The sequence below is a fragment of the Condylura cristata genome, unplaced genomic scaffold, assembly GCF_000260355.1.
Source record: "Condylura cristata isolate star-nosed mole 26May11 unplaced genomic scaffold, ConCri1.0 scaffold00025, whole genome shotgun sequence".
Classification (NCBI taxonomy): Eukaryota; Metazoa; Chordata; class Mammalia; order Eulipotyphla; family Talpidae; genus Condylura; species Condylura cristata.
The window spans coordinates 22,699,670-22,705,522 of record NW_004567126.1 but is presented as its reverse complement, the minus strand read 5'-3'; the positions used below and the strand labels follow the sequence as shown (position 1 = coordinate 22,705,522).

Genomic DNA, 5,853 nt, shown 5'->3' with positions numbered 1-5,853 from the left:
TTCTACTGAATCAAATTCCGTGCAGGCAGCGGAAGTTACTATAGGAAAAGTTAAGAGGTTTTAGTATTTCAGAGGGTGTGGTTGGAATTCAGTTTTCTCCCTAACACTGTGGATACAGAGAATTGCTTCATAAGACTTAATTTGCAATTGGAAATCATCTTGACATTTGTCTCTAGTGGTATACATGTAGAACTGGGATTGCTTTCTCCAAGTGCTTCATAATTGCATTACTCGGAATTTCATGTTTTGGAAAGATGACTGTGTAACCATGAGGTGCCAATTTTGTATTTGTGAGGAGCAGCAAGACTCTGATCAAGAATAAGATCTTTTTGTGAATTGCCTAGATTAAGTGGAAGCTATAGTAGAAATAGGTAACTGTGCTAAATTGGAATGTTGATCACACACGGTATAGATCTTGTGTACATAGATCCTATGTCTACTATCAGTTTTTCTGTTACTTCTATGTCGTGGTAACAAAGTGTAATTCAGTGAGTGTCAGGTCTGTTATCTAACAAACACAGTTCAATAGTATATTAATCTGACTTTTCATTGACAGATTCTGGTGGATGGACATTATTTGGGCCATGGGCCCATGTGGAGGTCCTGGAAAATGTCCTTCAAGGCAAGAAAATACATACATACAAGAAAATACATACATTTGCCATGGAAGTCGGCAAATCCCTCTACATCAAGCTTATTATCTCTGGTGTTTGCTGCCTTTGATGACAACTACAGTGTCTGGGCTTCTCAGAAGATGAACAGCTGCATGGACCTCCACGGCCCTTTGTATGAAGACACCGATGGGAAAGGCTCTGAAGCACTGGCCCAGAGAAGTAAGTGATCGTTCTGTCAATAACCTCGGCCAGGTATTGGATCTCTTTCAATATGTCAATGATCTGATCAAAGGGTAACTATGCAGATGCATTAACCTCAGTGCTGAGAGCAGATGGGCACCCCAAAGTGAAAGAACAAATACCATGAGTCAGTGTTTAGAATTTATCATGACCGATGCACTGAAGGTTTAGAGAATTTTAAAGGAATTTTATGACTTTATCATTTGAGGGTAAAACTTGCTGTCATTAAAACACATAAGCTACAGTTAATACCGATTATCTTCTAAAACCATTTGTCAGTGCCCATTCATTTTGTGGCTTGGAAATGGAGGAAAAACCGATTATATAGCAGGTCAGCTGGGGTTGATTTGTTGAACATTCACAGAATTCATACTGCTGACCGTGTGCAATGAAGTACAACTGTAGATTCACAATGAATTGTATTCTTTTTTTTTATTTTACAAAAGTTTATTTTTACAAAAGTTTATTTTTACATCATTTTGTGCATTTTTTTCATCTCAATTGTAATCCTCATGGGTTTCCCATCACCAAGTCACCCGTGTGTCATCACCATAATCCGTGCATTCCCCTCCTCACCCCCCCGTTTTTGATCCCATTCCCCACTCCACCCCCGCAAAATGTCTCTGGTATATGGTTGTTCATTATTTTTGTTATTTTCTCGCCTGGTCCATTATACTCCTGCTATGAGTGAAACCATCCGGTATTTTTCTTTCTCTTCCTGGCTTATCTCACTAAGCATGATCTTTTCCAGCTCCATCCAAGTTGCTGCAAAAGACATGTGTTTCTCTTTTGGTTGCTGAATAATATTCCATTGTATATATGTACCACATCTTTCTAATCCAGTCATCTACTTTTGGGCATTTGGGCTGCTTCCATGTTTTTCCAGTTGTAAATAAAGCAGCAATAAACATGGGAGTACAGGTATCTTTTTCAATTAGTGTTTTTGTGTCTTTTGGGTAGATACCTAGGAGTGGGATTGCTGGGTCCTAGGGAAGCTCCATGTTTAGCAGTTTGAGGAACCTCCAAACAGTTTTCCATAGTGGTTGTACTAGTTTGCATTTCCACCAGCAGTGCAGGAGAGTTCCTTTTCCTCCACACTTCCTCGCCAACATTTGTTGTTGCTAGTTGTTTGAAGATGTGCCATTCTCACTGGGGTGAAGTGGTATCTCATTGTGGTTTTAATTTGCATCTCCCTTACTACGAGTGATGTTGAATTTTTTTTTTCATATGCCTGTTGGCCATCTGCATTTCCTCTTTGGAGAAGTGTCTTTTTAGCTCTACTGCCCATTTATTGATGGGGTTGTTTACTTTATTTTTGTTGAGTTTCATCAGTTCTCCCTATATTTTTGTGATCACTACTTTATATCTCTACTTTTGTGTGAGAAAAATGTGTTCCCAATTAGTGATCTGTCTGTTTGTTTTTAGTAATGTCTCTTTTGCTGTACAGAAGCTCTTTAACTTGATGTAGTCCCATCTGTTTATCTTTGCCTTCACTATTGTGGCGTTGGATGCTCTGTCTTTAAAGATGTCGCTGAAGTGTATGTCGTGTAGTGTTTGACCCATCTTTGCTTCTAGGTATTCTATGGTTTCCGTTCTTAATGTCTAGGTCTTTAATCCACTTCGAGTTGATTTTTGTGACTGAAGTGAGGCAGTGATCAAGTTTCATTTTTTTGCATGTAGCTTCCCCGTTTTCCCAGCACCACTTGCTGAACAAATTTTCTTTATTCCACTGTATCTTCTTTGCTCCTTTGTCAAAAATTAGGTGTCCATAAACTTGTGGGTTTATATCTGGGTTTTCTATTTGAATCCACTGGTCTGTGTGCCTTTTCTTATTCCAGTACCATGCAGTTTTGATAATTATGGCTTTGTAGTACAGCTTGAAGATTGGGATTGTAATGCCTCCATTTTGATTTTTCTTAGACATGAGGGTTTTGGCTATTTGAAGTTTTTTGTTGTTCCATATGAATCTCATCAACATTTTTTCTATTTGAAGAATGTCATTGAGATTTTTATGGGGATGGCATTAAATGCGTATATTGCTTTTGGCAGGATGGCCATTTTGATGATGTTAATCCTCCCGATCCATGAGCAGGGGATGTCTTTCCATTTCATGGTGTCTTCTTGTATTTCTTCTAACAGTGTTTTCTAATTTTCTTTGTAGAGGTCTTTTACCTCCTTTGTTAGGTTGACTCCCAAGTATTTGATTCTTTTTTGTTTTAATTGAAAAGGGGATGGTATTTTTTTTATCTCTGCTTCTGCTTGGTTGTTTGTATATAGGAAAGCCTCTGACTTTTGTGTGTTGATTTTATATCCTGCTACCTTGCTAAACTGGTGGATGGTTTTGATTAGTTCCTCTGTGGAGCTTTTAGGGTTTTCCATATAAATTAATGTGTCGTCTGCAAATAAGGATAGTGTTACTTCTTCTTTTCCTATTTGGATTCCTTGTATGCCTTTTTTCTGTCTTAGTACTCTGGCTAGAACTTTCAGTGGTATGTTGAAGAGTAGTGGTGATAGTGGACACCCTTGTCTTGTTCCTGATCTCAAAGGGAAGGCTTTCAGCTTTTCTCCGTTGAGGATAATATTGGCTGTTCATAGATGGCTTTTCATAGATGGCTTTTTATCATGTAGAGGTACGTTCCTTCTATTACGAGAATTTCAAGGGCCTTAAACATAAAAGGGTGTTGAACTTTGTCAAAAGCCTTTTCCGCATCTATTGATATGATTATGTGGTTTTTATTCTTCTGTTGGTTGATGTGATGGACTACATTAATTTTCTTTTATTGAACCATCCTTGTGCTCCTGGGATAAAGCCCACTTGGTCGTGGTATATTATTCTTTAAATGCATTGTTGGATTCTGTTAGCTAAGATTTTGTTGAGAATTTTTGCATTGGTGTTCATTAGGGAGATTGGTCTGATTTACTTTTTGTGTTTTCTTTGTTAGGTTTTGGTATTACTGTGATGTTGGCTTCGTAGAACGTTTGTGGTAGTTTTCCTTTTTCAATATTGTGGATGAGTCTGTATAGAATGGGCACTGGTTCTTTTGTGAATGTTTGGTAAAATTAATTTGCAAATCCATCTGGTCCTGGACGTTTATTTTTGGGGAGGGTTTTGATTACTTCTATTTCCTTGCTTATAATTGGTCTGTTTAGCTGTTCTATTTCTTCTTTATCAAGATTTGGGTGGTTGTAGAGTTGTAGGAATTTATCCATTTCTGTTAAATTGTCCAATTTGTTTGCATATAGTTGCTCATAGTATTCTGTGATTATTCTTTTGATTTCTGCTGGGTCTGTTATTTCTTTCGTTAATGATTGTGTTTATTTGTGCTTTCTCTTGTGTTTTCTTTGAGTCTGGATAGTGGCCTGTCTATCTTATTTTTTTCAAAGAACCAACTTTTGGTTTCATTGATTTTTTTTTTTTTTTGGACTGTTTTCCTGACTTCCATTTCATTTATTTCTGATTTGATTTTTATTATTTCTTGTCTTCTGCTGGCTTTTGGGTTATTTTGTTTTTTTTCCAATTCTTTAAGGTAGGACATAAGGTTATTTCTTTCAGCTATTTCTTGTTTCTTTATGTGAGCTTGTATTGCTATATATTTTCCTCTTATAACTGCTTTTAATGTGTCCCATATGTTTTGGAGGCTTGTGCCGTCATTGTCATTCTTCTCCAAGTAGTTTCTAATTTCATCTTGATCTCCTCATTGATCCAATGGTCTTCCAGTAGTGTGGGTTTTAGTCTCCACGTGGTAGGTGGGTTTCTTGCCTTCTCCATATGGTTTATTTCTAGTTTGATTCCTTCATGGTTGGAGAAAATAGTTGGTATGATTTCGATCTTAGTGTATCTATTGATATTTATCTTGTGACCTAGTATGTGGTCAATCCTAGAGAATGATCCATGAGGATTTGAGAAAAGTGTGTACTCAGATTTTCTGGGGTGCAGTATTCTATAGATGTCCACTAGACCCATGTTGTCCAGGTCGTTGTTCAGAGCTTTAGTGTCTTTACTTATTTTTTGTCTTGATCTGTCTATTGTTGAGACTGGCATGTATATATTCTCTCTGATAAACATTTTCATAGATGCCAGTAGTTTCCTAACATATTTTGGTGCTCCTTCATTTGGTGCATATATGTTGATTGTTATTTCTTCTTGTTGTGTTGTCCATTTAATCATAATGTAGTGGCCTTCTGTATCTATTTTAACCTTTTTTTTAGTTTGAACTCTATTTGATCTAAGTATAGCGGTTCCTGCCTTCTTTTTTGGCCCATTTGCTTGTAGGATTGTTGGCCATCCTTTTATTTTCAGTCTGTTTTTTATCTTTTGTAGTTAGATGTGTTTCCTGCAGACAGCAGAATGATGGCTTCTGTTTTTTAATCCATCCGGCAACTCTGTCTTTTAACTGAGGTTAAGCCATTTACATTTAGAGATAATATTGATATACTGGCACCTACATTTGCCATTTTGGTCCTTCTGTATTTTTATTCGTTGTTCTGAGCTGTTCTTGTTCATTCTAATGTTGGATTTGGTTTGAGGACTTTTTGTAGTAGTTTTTGGAGTGGGGGTTTAGTCTTGACGAAATTGTGGAGTTTCTGTTTGTCTGAGAATGTCCTTATTCTTTCTTGGTACAGGAAGGAGAGCTTCACAGGGTAGAGTATTCTTGGTTGGCATTTAATGCTTTGGAGTTTGATGTTGGAGACCAGCTCCAACTATTGAGGTGTCTGGAGGCAAGACAGGCAGGACCCTAAGGTGGGAAGGCTTCGGCGAGTGGAGATGCCTAAAAAAGGGGGAAAGGGAGAAAAAGGGGGAAAGGGGAGCGAGGGAGACACGGGAGTCAGAGTTGGGTGCAAGTCTTCCTGCTCTGCCTTCAGCAGAGGTTTATTTTTATACGTTAGGAGTAAGTAGTGGGATGATATCAGCACAGGAACTGGGCTGAGAGATTACAATCATTGTTTTTCCTAAGAACAGTTTAGGGTCGTATTGCCCTTTAGCTGAGATATAACATTC

At 37.7% G+C, this 5,853-nt stretch overlaps 1 pseudogene; it reads right to left on the bottom strand.

The window, feature by feature from the left end:
- Positions 1 to 508: 508 nt before the first annotated feature.
- Positions 509 to 5,853, bottom strand: part of LOC105854051 — an 11,460-nt pseudogene continuing 6,115 nt past the window's right edge.